Source organism: Arvicola amphibius, chromosome 13 (assembly GCF_903992535.2).
Source record: "Arvicola amphibius chromosome 13, mArvAmp1.2, whole genome shotgun sequence".
In the NCBI taxonomy this organism is placed as follows: domain Eukaryota; kingdom Metazoa; phylum Chordata; class Mammalia; order Rodentia; family Cricetidae; genus Arvicola; species Arvicola amphibius.
The window spans coordinates 68,708,986-68,723,173 of record NC_052059.1 but is presented as its reverse complement, the minus strand read 5'-3'; the positions used below and the strand labels follow the sequence as shown (position 1 = coordinate 68,723,173).

General features: G+C 46.1%; 4 non-coding genes across 4 annotated transcripts; 3 read left to right on the top strand and 1 right to left on the bottom strand.

Moving 5' to 3' along the window:
• Nucleotides 1–8,586: 8,586 nt before the first annotated feature.
• Nucleotides 8,587–8,668, bottom strand: Trnal-uag. The gene has a single exon. It is a non-coding gene; the product is annotated as a tRNA-Leu (tRNA).
• Nucleotides 8,669–12,504: 3,836 nt separating this feature from the next.
• On the top strand, nt 12,505–12,577 carry Trnat-ugu. The gene has a single exon. It is a non-coding gene; the product is annotated as a tRNA-Thr (tRNA).
• Nucleotides 12,578–13,184: 607 nt separating this feature from the next.
• Nucleotides 13,185–13,271, top strand: Trnay-gua. The gene is given in 2 exon segments: nt 13,185–13,221; nt 13,236–13,271. It is a non-coding gene; the product is annotated as a tRNA-Tyr (tRNA).
• An 828-nt stretch (nt 13,272–14,099) lies between these two features.
• On the top strand, nt 14,100–14,171 carry Trnap-ugg. Its single transcript has one exon. It is a non-coding gene; the product is annotated as a tRNA-Pro (tRNA).
• Nucleotides 14,172–14,188: the final 17 nt, after the last annotated feature.

Genomic DNA, 14,188 nt, shown 5'->3' with positions numbered 1-14,188 from the left:
AGCGGGTACCCCACAGCCTTCTGCTGGCTCAGCGGGCACCCCACTGTCTTCTGCTGGCTCAGCGGGCACCCCACTGTCTTCTGCTGGCTCAGCGGGCACCCCACAGCCTTCTGCTGGCTCAGCGGGCACCCCGCAGCCTTCTGCTGGCTCAGCTGGTACCTCACAACCATTCTGCTGGCTCAGCAGTCTCCTGATACCTAACCCAGACTAACCTTTCCTCCACCAATCAACCCCCAGATTAATCTTTCCTCCACCATCAGCCCCCAGACTAATCTTTCCTCCACCAATCAGCCCCCATACTAATCTTTCCTCCACCAATCAGTCTCAGATTAATCCCTCCTCTCTGGAATTCCCCTAACTCCACTTAAAAGGAGCTTGTGACCATCTTTGGGGGTCACCAAGTGCCACCCCAACACTGGAATTAATAAAGTGCTCTTGTTATTGCATATGTGGCTGTTAGTCTTCTTGGGGGCGTCTCTCAGACCCCGGCAATGGGTATACAAATCGGAAGGAAGAAGATAAAGCATCTTTATTTGCAGATTATATTATTTTTATATTTAAAAGACCCTAAAATCACCACTAGGAATGTCTACATCTGATGGCTACTTTCAATAAAGCCGCAGGATACAAAATTAATACATGAAAATCAATACCCTTTCTATCTACAAGTGACAGAGAGGCTGAGAAGAACAGCATGGAGACCACAACAGCCTCAAAAATAATAAAGTACCCTGAGAAAACTCTAGCCAGGCAAATGAAAGGCTTATGTAATAGCAACTTCAAGACACTGAAACACATACCAGAAGGTAGAAAAAGCTTCCCTACTCATGGATTGGTACTCATTGGATTGGTTTCACAGCCTGTGAAAACAGCTCCCAGGTCTGCACCCAGGGTTACAGCAAATAATGCTTCAGAGCAGCGGGGGGTCTTAGGAAAAATTTTCTATTTGAGGGGAAAAGACTCACGTACACATTCTGAGGGTCGTGGATTTCCAGCTCTTGTTCTCCAGTTCCAATTCACCAGCTCTAATTCTCTCATTCTAATTCTCTCGTTCCAGTTATCAGTGGTCCCTTTGTTCACACAGTTTATGTACACACCCAGCGGCAAACTTTTGGCAATAAAAAAGGTTACCAAACCTACATCTGAGGGGGCTGAGTAACCATGGCAACGCCGGGCTTCAAGGTTCCCGGTGTACAAGCTGAGACCTGCGGCCAGAGGACATAGTGCCCAGTGAGACAAGATGCTGAGGACTTTGTGCAGGAATTGGGTCTTTATCAAACATACTTGGTATAAAGTTTTTTTTTTGTTGTTGTTTTTTTGTTTTTTTGTTTTTCGAGACAGGGTTTCTCTGTAGCTTTAGAGCCTGTCCTGGAACTAGCTCTTGTAGACCAGGCTGGTCTTGAACTCACAGAGATCCGCCTACCTCTGCCTCCCGAGTGCTGGGATTAAAGGCGTGCGCCACCACCGCCCGGCAAGTTTTTTCGTCCGATAAGCCTCTCCGCCAAAGCAATAATCCAAATCAGACCGAATTAGAAAAGAAAAAGCCCAGGTTTAATGGGTGCCAGAGCTCCCGGGTGGCCCTCTGTGTAAAACGTGGAGAGGGAAAAGGTGAACCAGAATGACCATGTGTTCGTTCTGGGTGGCAGCTTAGCCTGTGGGAGTGGTCTTGACCGTTTGGCGGGCTTTCTCGGTGGTGGCATCTGGACTGCAGCAACTTCCAAGGGAGGAGGCTTGGGGTGGACAGTTCCACCCAAACATTCCAGACATTCCAGACTCCCAGGACTTACGGATGCCAGTGGCTGGGGTGAAGCCTCCAATTAAACATCCCAGACTCCTTGAATATAGGGGTGCCAGGGGGCTGGGGTGACACTTCCAACCAAACACGTGGGAACAGAAACTCATAGTATTTTAGGTTGGTTTGTACTAATAACCTTGGTCGAGACCCTGAAACCATGTTTTTGTGCATATCTGTGAGGTTTTAAACTTACGATCCTTTTAGAGAGATACCCAGTCTAATTTGAAATTGTTCTGGGGTTTTAAATCAGCTAAATGTATGTAATTTGTCTTAGACTAGGGAGAAATTGCTGTTTTCTTATGTTAGTCTGGGTAAAGAAACAAAACAGGCTTTTAAGAGTTTAACAGTCCTCTGGAACAATAGATCTAGTTATGAAGCATATCCTAGTATATTTCTGTTCATCAAAATTATACAAATTAATGAGAAGTCATCTTCCTGACTATCCACAAATACATGTGATTGAGATGTAATCATGAGATTACTTGTACAAATTACACAAAAATGCTTGACAATGGGGAGATTGCCCAGCTGTTTTTGCACATGTGAATTTATAGACAGAAGCAGTCGGTTTCCAGAGTCTGTGGTCCTGTAAGCCTTGCTTGAATGAGGTTCTCCCCCATCAGAGAATAATTCATCTGGTGGGTTGACATCTGAATTACCAATTGCCATTGTGACTGAATATAGCAAAAATGGCCATCCTAGCAAACCAATATACAGAGTCAATGTAATCCACATCAAAATTCCTACATAATTCTTCACAGAAATTGAAAGAAAAATGTTTAACTTCATATGGAAATATAGAAAATTCAGGATAGCTAAAACAATCCTGAATAATAAAAGAATTTCTGAAGGTGTCACCATTCCTAATTTCAAGTTGTACTTCAGAGCTATAGTAATAATAAAATAAAATAATAATAAGCATGGTGCTGACATAAACACAGATGCCCTGATTGGTGGAACTGAAGACCAAGACATAAATTCATACATCTATGGACACGTGAGCTTTGAGAAAGCCGAAACTACACACCAGAAAGGTCAGCACCTTCTGCAAATGATGCTGGTCAAACTGGATGGCTAAAAGCCAAAGAATGCAAACAGATGGCTGTTTTTTACCCTGCACGAAACTCCACTTCAAATGGGTGAAGGGCTTCAACATAAGGCCAGATATCCTGAATCTGATACGAGAGAAAGTGGGAATAGTCTTGAACTCATTGGCACAGGAGATGACTTCTGAGCAGGACACCAATAGCTCAGGCACTAAGACCAACAGTTAATAAATGAGACTTCATGAAGCTGAAAAGCTTCTATATGGCAAAGGATACCACCAATTGTACAAAGCAGCAGGCAACAGAAGGGGAAAGGATTTTTGCCAGTTACACATCCAACAGAGGGCTAACATCTAAGCTGTATAGAGAGCATCAGAACCTGGACTCCAAGAAAACAAGTAACTCAGTTTAACAATGGGCTACAGAGCTAAACAGAAAGTTCTCAAAGATGAAACTGAGAAAGACTTAGAGAAATGCTCAACTCCTTAATCACCAAAGATATGCAAATCAAAACTACTTTGAGATTTCATTTTACACCGGTCCGAATAACTAAGTCAATAAAAAAGGGGGGGGGGCAGCTTATGCTGGTAAGGATGTGGGAAAGGGGGAGTGCAGACTTGTACAGCCATTGTGGAAACCATTATGGCAGTCCCTTAGGAAGCTGGAAAGAGATACTCCTCACGATTCAGCTGTCCCACTCTTGGGCATTAATCCAGAGGATACCTCATTGGATACCTCATCCTACTACAGAGACACTCACTCATCTATGCTTATTGCTGCTCTATTCATAACAGCCAAAAATTGGAAACGGCCTAGCTGTGCATCACCAGTGAATGGCTAAGGGGAAATATGGCATTTTACACAATAGAATAGTATTTGGTTGTTAATTAAAACAACCTTGAAATGCACAGGTAGATGTATAGGGCTAGAAAAAAATCATCTGGAGTGGAATAACAGATTCAAAAGAGACACATATGGTGTGTATTGTTTTGTATGTGGATGTAGCATTTGATAGGAATACTATAGTATATATAACCATAGGGATTAGGTATAGAGCAAAGAAATGGTGGGAACTCCCAAAGAGGGAGAAAAATAATACATAGTTATGCAGAGACTGGGAAAGACTAGAACAGGGATTAAATGGGAAGGGGGTGAGGGACAGAATATGGGGAGGGATAGCCAGCAGTAAGGACCACTTGAGGGGTCATAGGGAAACTTAATACTATAGGAGCTTTTCTTTCATATGCATACATATGTATGTATATATCTGTATGTATGGAATCTAACTGGAGCCACCAAATTATAGGGAGAGAATGCCCTAACTAGACACCTTTCATAACCAAGTAAAACTTCCAGTGCCAGGAAATGGTTACAACTTGTCGAGTTGTTAGACAAATGGGCCTACTGAAACCTATGTACATCTCAGGCTATTGCCAAGGCAAATTCCCCCCACAACCTGATGGTGAAGACAACACTTACATATCTCACTGGTCCCAGAGAATCTGCTTTATCCCTACAAATGAGTGTTCACAGTACTGGAAGATTCTCTGCAAGGAGAAAACACCAGACCACTATGATTTACAACAGGGACCTGCCTACATGACATATTGGTGTAACAGTGGCTCAAACACCGTGGAGTAACAAATCACTATCTGACTGAATTTAAGGACCACTCCATAAAATGGAGCCCATGCCTGACACCAAGTCACTGCTCAAGTCACGGAGAACCAAAGCCTAGATAAGTCTTGGGTGAAGGGACGCTAGCCCTCTCGAGTGTGTGGCTCTGGCAGGCCTTGCCCTTCTCCCCCATTCCCTCTGCTTTGCTAAACATCATTAGATTACTTTTCTAAAGCTAGCTACCAATGTAGTTATTCCTTATTTGGCCACTTCCTCCTCCTGAGGCTATCAGAGTCAAGCAATCATCAGAAGCCAGCCCCCTTTGGTTCACCTAATTAACATGCCCAATTAAAATTAAACACCTCATCCTAACACGTGGTTCCCCCTTTACCTTTATAGACTGCCGGTTTCCTATCTGCCACGCCTGTCTCTTCTCTATTTAGAGGCAGTCCTCAGTCCTTCCAGGACAAATACTCCTGCCTCCTTTCCCTTGTCCCCTCCTCCCTCATGATACCTTCACCACCACATCCTAGCCCATTCTAACACAGACCTCCCCTTTTTTTCTCTTCTTAAGAATGAACCTGAGCAAAAACAGCAGCCTATAGAATGGGAAAGATCTTCATATACCCCACATCTGACAGAGGGCTAAGCTCCAAAATAAAGAACTCAAGACATCAAAATACCAAATAATCCAATTAAGCAGAGAATTCTCAACAGAAGAATCTCAAATGGCTGAGATATGCTTAAAGAATTTTTCCACATTCTTAGCCATCATGGAAATGTTTATCAAAATGAGTCTAAGATACCAATTACACCTGTCAGAATGGGCAAAATCAAAAACACAAAACACAGCCTCCTTTGGAAAGGACGTGGAGTAAGGGGAAACACTCCTCCATTGCTGGAGGGAGTGCAAACTTGTACAGCCACTTTGGAAATCAATATGGTGATTTCTTAGAAAGTTGGGAATCAGTCTATCTCAAGACCCGTTATACAAATCTTGGGCATCTACCCAATAATGCTCAATCATATCATAAGGACACTTGCTTACTTATGTTCACAGCAGCATTATTTGTAATAGCCAGAATGTGGAAATCACCTGGATGCCGCTCAACTGAAGAATGGATGAAGTATGTACATTTACACAATGGAGTACTACTCAGTGGTTCTTAAAAAATGACCTCATGAAATTTGCAAGTAAATGAATGGAACTAGAAAAATTCTTCCTCAGTGAGGTAACCCAGACCAAGCAAGACAAACATGGGATGTACTCACTCATAAGAGGATATTAATTGTGTCCAGCAAAATCCCAGCAAAATTCTTCACAGACCTTGAAAGAACGGTACTCGACTTTGTATGGAAAAGCAAAAAACAAAGCAAAACAGGACAGCCAAAACAATCCTGTACAATAAAAGAACTTCTCGAGGAATCACATTCTTTGACTTCAAACTCTACTACAGAGCTACAGTACTGAAAGCAGCCTGGTATTGGCAAAAAACAAACAGGAGGACCACTGTAACCAATTAGAAGACCCGGATATTAATCCACACACCTTCGAACACCTGATTTTTGACAAAGAAGTAAAAAATATCAAATGAAAAAAAGAAAGCATATTTAACAAATGGTGCTGGCATAACTGGATACCAATATGTAGAAGAATGAAAATAGAGCCATATCCATCACCATGCACAAAACTCAAGTCCAAATGGATCAAAGACCTCAACATAAAGCTAGCCACACTGAACCTCATAGAAGAGAAAGTAGGAAATACACTTGAACATGTTGGCATAGGAGACCACTTCCTAAGTATAACCCCAGCAACACAGACACTGAGAGAAACAATTAATAAATGGAACCTCCTGAAACTGAAAAGCTTCTGTAAAGCAAAACACATGGTCAACAAGACAAAACAACAGCCTACAGAATGGGAAAAGATCTTCACCAACCCCACATCAGACAGAGGGCTGATCTCCAAAATATACAAAGAACTCAAGAAATTGGTCATCAAAAGAACAAATAATCCAATAAAAAGAATGGAATACAGACCTAAACAGAGAACTCTCAACAGAGGAATCTAAAATGGCTGAAAGACAATTAAGGAAATGTTCAACATTCTAGTCACCAGAGAAATGCAAATCAAAGCAACTCTGAGATTTCATCTTATACCTGTAAGAATGGCCAAGATCAAAAATACTGATGACAACTTATGCTGGAGAGGATGTGGGGAAAAAGGAACACTTTCTCCACGGCTCTATCTTCTGAGTTCCCTAGATAATCAACATTTTTGTCCATCCCACAGGATAAGCTCAGCGATCCCCTTGACAACCACTAACATCTATCCCTTTTCCAAGACTGAAGCAGGAGACTGTGGTGATGTTCGTTTGTGTTTTAACAAAGAAAGCCTGAAGACCAGAGTGCAGCGCTGAGCCACGGGGGCAGGTAGCAGTGGTGCGCACCTTTAATCTCAGGACTCAGGAAACAGAGGCAAACGGATCTCTGTGAATTCAAGGCCACCCTAGGCTGTACAAAATTGATCCAGTCTAAAAGGGAAACAGAGCTCACACAAAGGTGATCCCAACACTTGAGATCACACGCCTTCAATCCCAGCACTAGGGAGGTGGAGACAGGAGTGATATGGCTCGGGGGAGAGAGGAATATAAGGCGGGCGGAGACAGGAGCTCAGTGCAGTCTGACAGGATCACCCTTTTGATTTGAACACTGGTAGAGGTAAGAGCCCTAGTGGCTGCCTCTCTGCTCCTCTGATCCTTCAGCTTTCAATCCCTGATAGGTGACTCCGAGTTTTTGTTATCAAGAATAATCAGGGGGCTGGAGAGATGGCTCAGAGGTTAAGGATGCTGACTGTTCTTCCAGAGGTCCTGAGTTCAATTCCCAGCAACCACATGGTGGCTAACAACCATCTACAATGAGATCTGGTGCCCTCTTCTGGCATGCAGTCATATTTATGTATTGTATACATAATAAATAAAATCTTAAAAAAAAAGAATAATCAGAATTCATACTACAGGAGAGAGGTAGGAAAAGTGAAGGAGTCAGACACAGACAAGGAAAGAATAATGGTTGGAAGAAAGATGAGGATGAAGAGAGTAGAAATGGAGGAAAGGAGAAAGGGTGAGGTGGAGGAAGGAACAGAGAGGAGAGGTGGACCGTAAGAGAGCACAGATGGAAAGGACAGAGGAAGGAGGGTGTCTCAGTCAGGGTTTCTGTTGCTGTGAAGAGACACCATGATGACCATGACAACTCTTACAAAGGAAAACATTTAACTGGGTGACTGTTATCATTATCATCATGGTGGGACATGACAGTGTGCAGGCAGACATGGTGCTGGCTCCCACGCACGTGGTCGCGTCCTGGGTCTCCCTTCCTCCGGCTCCGAGATACACCCCACGCCGAAAAGAAGAACAACAGTTAGTTTCCTTTCTCTTGCTGTGGGAAAACACCATCACTAAGGCGAGCTATAAAAAGTAGAATTTATGCGGGCTTACAGCTCCAGAGGGATGGGAGTTCCTTAAGGAGGGAACACGTGGCTTGGTGGCAGGAACAGTAAAGTGGCTGATCACATAGGATCTAGAGAGTGCGAGCTGGAAGTGGGTTAGACTAGGAACACTCAAAAGCTTCCCCAGTGAGGCTGTACCACCTCCCCAAACAGTGCCACCAACTGGCAACCTCGTGTTCGAATCCTGGAGCCTCACCAGACTGAACTCTTCAGTGACTATCATGCCACCTTTGGATCTAGAAAGAGCAAAATGGCTCTTCAAGGTCCCATTCGACAATATTCGGACACAGTTTTGTCACATTTGATTAGAAGGGCACCATAAGAGACCTCAAATTTCTGTCAATGCATGGTAAACCAGGCCTCTTGTCTCAGCGCTCAAACCAGGCCTCATATCGAGCTCCAGAACAGCCTGGGCTGCAGGAGACTGCCTGAAAAGAAAGCAAAACAAAGCAAACTCAACCTAGGACTTTTGGTTCAGGTCTTTGCTGACATCACTTCCTAGGGGTTTCTGTAGGAAAGAAGGGGGACACAGCGTGGGAGAGGTGCAGATGAGAAAGACCACACTGTTTTTAGTCTTTAAGCCGTTCACACACCCGGTCTAGCTGCAAAGAAAACGCTGGCAGCGGTGGGATTCGAACCCACGCCTCCGAAGAGACTGGAGCCTAAATCCAGCGCCTTAGACCGCTCGGCCACACTACCAAGTTGTCCGCTTCCTTTTGCGGACACTAACTATTTACATCATTCCACGCTCTTCAGCCCGCGCTCCGAAACCAGAGTTACAGGATCTTCCCGTCGCGTTGCTCGCCCACCCTGCTGGCTCGGCTCTAGCCGACTAAACAAGCTATCCTCCGGTTGTGCAGTCCCGCAACCCTGCTGCCCGCACCGGAGCAGGGCCGGGTGGCTTCCCGACGCACGCAGACCCCGCGACCCCTCATTGCCTGGGCGACCCCAAGGGTTTTTCTGGTCTTGGAATTTGAATTTTTCCGTTTGGAAGCCCGGAGACGAATTCATCGAGAAAGAGGGAGGCCAGCGCAGTTCCCGGGTGCTCAGGAAACCCGCGCGCAAAAGCAGCCAGAGCCCCTGCCTGCAGACTGTGTCTCCTCTGTGCGTCCCTCCCAGAGGAAGCAGCCTGAAGGGCCTCTCTTCTTTCTAGAGAATCCGTATCTTGTTTGTCCAGGGTGTTGCCAGCGGCTGCAGACGCGTTGTGCACTGCGTGGAAGCTGTGCTGGCTGGTGGTGGCTGCAAGAGGAGATGACCCAGCCCAGACTGAGTGAACCAGGACTGGGCTCCAGGCCTCCAGGGTTCTGAGATGTGGTGTCCTCTCGCCACACGCCCCCTCCCATCACTCCTCTTTCTCCCCGAAGCTCACAGGTCATAGGACCAAATGAGTCCTCCGACTTAGGCAAGAGTGGTCACACCGCAGAATCGCTTTGTTGATCTGACCCTTTTGTTTGTGTGTGGCAGTACCCGATAGTTGAACCCATTACTGTTTTCTACAAAAACAGGTGACTATCCCAGCAAAACGCTGGGTTTGGGATTAGGGTTTGTTTGAAAGAATTCTGTATCTTTAAAAGGAAATTGCGGTGGCTCCCTGGTGATATTCAAATTACATCTTCCATTTGACTAAACTCTGTAGACTTGGAGGCAGATTTCCACAAAGAGGCAGTAAGCCCGGAAGCTGTGTATGTCCCTGATCCTTGCTTACCTCTCTGTGGCAAACAGTGCACTCAAAGTTGAGATTGTCTAGGGGTCAGGATCCGGTTCTTTTTCTCCACCTATTAAAAAATTAAAAGGTAGGAAAATCTCAGACGCAGCAGGCAGCAACAGGTAACAGACTGTATTAAACGTGAAGACGAGAAAGAGGGCGTTGTGCACACAGACGAATTGGGAGGATAGCGGGAGGGGGGGGCACACTACAGGAGACATTGCCCACAAAATGGGAACGGGATCCAGAAACTGGTCTGTTTTCCCCTGGAAGGCTAGAAATTTTAAGTTGTTTTGGTGGCATGGGATGGGACCCTTCCGCTTGTTTTATATTGATCGGCCTAAACAAGGTGTGTGGGGGGGGACTGCTGATAGACCCAGAACTTAGGTATCAAGACTGGCCTTGGACATATCTGACTGACCGGTCAAACAGAAGGGGAGACATGGTGGGCAGAAGATGACGAAGAAACTAGAAGCTTGCCATCTTTACTCTCTATCTGTACCCTCTTCCCCTCTCTAGCTATCAGAGATCTGTCTGGCTCCCAGTCGCTCACATCCTTAAGACTAGAAAACTGTTACTGTGTCCGAATCTCTGGTTCTCCTCAGGCAAAGAGATGCACTGTTGCTATGTGCACAGGTGTCTTGTTCTTTGAAAGACGCCAAAAACATGGAAACACCCAGTTCAGAGATTCTCCCAGTGGCATTTTTACCATCTTCCTTCAAGAGTACATAACAGAAAAAAGATATTTATCTTTTCATTTATGGATACATGTGCGAGCCTGCAACAATATGTGTATTAAGTGTGCACAGAGGCCGAAAGAGATCGCTGGCTCCCTGAGGTTGGACTTAGAGCAGTTGTGAGCCACCATGCCTGTGCTGGGAACTGCACCTGGGTTCTCAGCAAGAGTATCAAGTGCTCTTAAGTGATGAGCTCCTCCAGCCCCATAGACTTCTTAGAAGTGCTAACTTAGCGGATGACCTGCGGGATCAAACTTCTTTATTTTATTTTAAATTTTGGGCGTTTGTGATGGCTTGGTGAGTCTATACTTGGCTTGCTTACCCAGCAAGCAGAGTTTTGGACCCCAGAATTCATGAAAATAAAGATGGGAGGAAAACTGATTCCACTCAGCTGTTCGGACTCCTTCAAACGTATCACTAAGATTTTTCATCCCTGGAATTCACTTGGTGAAAGGTTGGTCTTGACTCCACACTCCAGCTGGGGCACTCAAAGACCCCCATACAGATGCAAACCCAGATCAATGTTCCAAAGAGAAGCACCTGAGTTCCAGGCCAGCCAGGACTACATACAGACCCCACTTAAACAAACTAAGGGCAGAAAGTAGCCTTTTGGAAAGTTAATTTTTACTTATTGATTGATCAAGGCAGCGTCTTGCTATGTGTTTGTCCTTGGCTTACTTGCCCTAATCTCAGAGTCTCAGGTCCCAGTCCCTACAGCCAGGTTTACTGGTGAAAGCTACTATTATGTTTAACTTTTATTATTTTTTTTATTTTTGTGATTCTGGACATTGAGCCCAAGACGCTGCAGTTCAGGAACGAGCTCTACTGTTCAGCTCTACTCCCAGACATAATTTAGTCTCAGCATGACTTAGTTGGTGGACTCTAAACACAGGCGAGTCCGGTGAAGAGCTCCCGGCACCTCCTGTTTATCCCACTCAAACCCTGATATTTCTGCACTTCTCTCCTTTCCAGATATCCTGAAAATGTGGCTTTCTTTTTTTACTTTTCCTTTTACAAGTATCAAGGTATGATTGAGCGTCTCCTCTCCTCTCTGTCCACCGTATTTAAAGCAACAGACTTTCGTTTCCCTGTCTGTGTCTTTTTTCTTTCCTTTCAGTCCGCAGCTGCCACTGCCATGTGCTGGCCCGACTCTGGTGTCAGGGCTCTCTAGTTACTCCTCCCCTCCGTTTACTTTGCATTCCATGCTTGCTGAATTTCTGTTTTCTCTTTTCCAAAGGGTCTAACGTCCTTCCTGTCTCCTAACCATCTCAGCTCTTGTCCCTTCTATGAGGGTGGACCAACCATGTTCTGGTCTTTCTTGAACTTTACTTATAATTTTCTTTTGCCAGGAACTGTCTGCTACCCCACACCCCCGATTGTACAGATCTCAGCCTCTCCCAATCCTGAGACCTAGTCCACCCCTTCTAAGGGCTCTCCAAATGGCTTACTTGCAAGTTACACTTGGTACACTTGCTTTTAATTTTGGTTTCATAAAAATTTCCATGGACACTAGGCACTCACGTGGTGCACAAAGAAGTATGAGAAATAAAATAATTTTCAGTGAAGTAAATTACTAATGATAGAGTCTGAATCCCTGTCTAGTTTCTAGTGTAGAACGTAGCACAGAATAGAATTCGGAGCTTCTTGAATGAAGGAATGAGTTGAAAGGCGACCTGGCGCTAGCTTGTGCTGACGCTGAGGGGAAGGATCTTTTAAGAGGCAGAGGGGAAAATGCAGATATGGAAGAGTCCGTTTTCGCCCAGACTTGTGGCAGAGTTATTTCTTTGCGCTGGATTTCTGTTTTGAATTTCACCGTCAGAAGAAGAAAGCCCGAGAGGAAGACTGTTGCTGCGGTGGTGGTGGTGGTGACATTTCTTCAAATTTATCAGAGTAGTGATCCCCATCAGAATCCACTACTGTGTCAGTTCCAACAAGCCCAGAGTCTGTAGACTAAATTCCCATACTGTATATGGGATTGGAGTGTATACGGGAATGTACCATGTATGGCAATGGTCTTCCTTCATACGGTCGGGTGGCCAAAGAGCCAGCAAAGTTATCCTTTTCTAAGAAAGAAAGATGAAGTTCTACCGTGTGGCCCTATAGCTCAGGGGTTAGAGCACTGGTCTTGTAAACCAGGGGTCGCGAGTTCAAATCTCGCTGGGGCCTGAGCGCACAAGAGATTTTGAAGAATCGCTTATTTTGATTTTCGCTGGGGCGCTCCAGTCCACGGAGCTGTCCGCCACGCGTGACGCGTGCTGCGTCACCAAACCATGGTAAGAACTCAAAGAGGTTATGGCTTTCTTTTAAAAGATGCTTTCTCTCCAGGGAGAGGGTTTGTTGTTGGTGGTTTGGTTTGGTTTGGTTTGGTTTTTTTACATTTAGGAGCTGAGGTTGAAACTTGGAAAATCCAACGTTAGGAAACCGCGCTACCAAGCCACGCCTCCAGTTCCTGGGTGGAATTCCTAGCGTCGTGGCATCCCACGCCGTGCTGTGCGCGGGATGCCGTGGGGTCCGGGTGCCGGGAGCACGTTCTCAGCTCTCTGGCGTCCGCGCACCGCGTGCATGCACCCCCTCTCACCGCACGCATGCACGCGCCCACCCCGTAGGCGGACACCCACAGAGCTTTCCGCAGTGGGGCCGGATGCGGGACCCAGCAGGGTGTCTGGGCTTCCTGCAGTCCCCAAACGCCGAGAACTGTCGCTGGGTCGTCCCCGCGGCGAGGTGGCTGTCTGCCGACTGAAAACCGCTTTCTGAAAACTCTTTTGTGTGCTCCCCTTCGATAGCTCAGCTGGTAGAGCGGAGGACTGTAGTGTGTACAACAGCCATCCTTAGGTCGCTGGTTCGATTCCGGCTCGAAGGAGTAGCCTGTATTTTGGGCTTCCGACCCCCCCCCTAGTTATCTCTAGTCCTGTGTTCCGGCTCCTTCCTAACAATCTCGGTCAGAACCGGCAGCAAGAGAAACACATAAATCCCTGGACTCTGGCTTGCGTTTTATTGTTTACTTTTAGTTTCTAGCTGAGCTTAATTTGCTGCCCTATGTCCTAAGTTCAGAACCTATGGACCCGCTTGTGTGCACGTTTTCAGTGCTCTGCTGGCCCGCAAGAACTCTGTTTTGCGGAACAAAACCCATAACTGACAGCGGTGATTGCCTCCCCTCCCCCCACTGGCAGAGAAGCGCTTTTATTCATTTAGGTATTTGTCGGAGATGAGACTGGAAGAGTATAAAGTTCAGCAAAGGAAATGAGATTGAAAATGCAGTTCCTGCTCCTGCGAGGGTCTGCAGGGTTCTCTCCGATTCTCCTCCGGCCTTTCTGGCCGCCCGCAGCGTTTGCGGCTGCAGGCAGCGGAGGTCGCAAGCCTGCAGAACACGTCCTGCGCCAGTCGGAGGCTCAGCTCCACCCGGAGCGGGCAGCGCCACCCAGGCTCGCTTCGGGCGCCTGCCTGGAAAAACAGGCGTGTGACTTGAAATCTGATTCCATTCTGAGCCTGGAGTTGTCGGGGACGTGGAGAGAGAACAAGAGCGGATAGACCCAGAATTCATAGGTGGGAACTGAGAAAGATGGGGTGAAAATTAAACAGCACGAAAGAAAATGTTTCCGTAAGAAGAAAAAAGAGAAAAGAAACACTGGCTCGTCCTTCAGTTCAGCGCCGAGGGATGGACAGAGTGTAAACTGCCAAGAAGCATCCCGGCTCGTTGGTCTAGGGGTATGATTCTCGCTTTGGGTGCGAGAGGTCCCGGGTTCAAATCCCGGACGAGCCCAATTTTACACCTCCTCT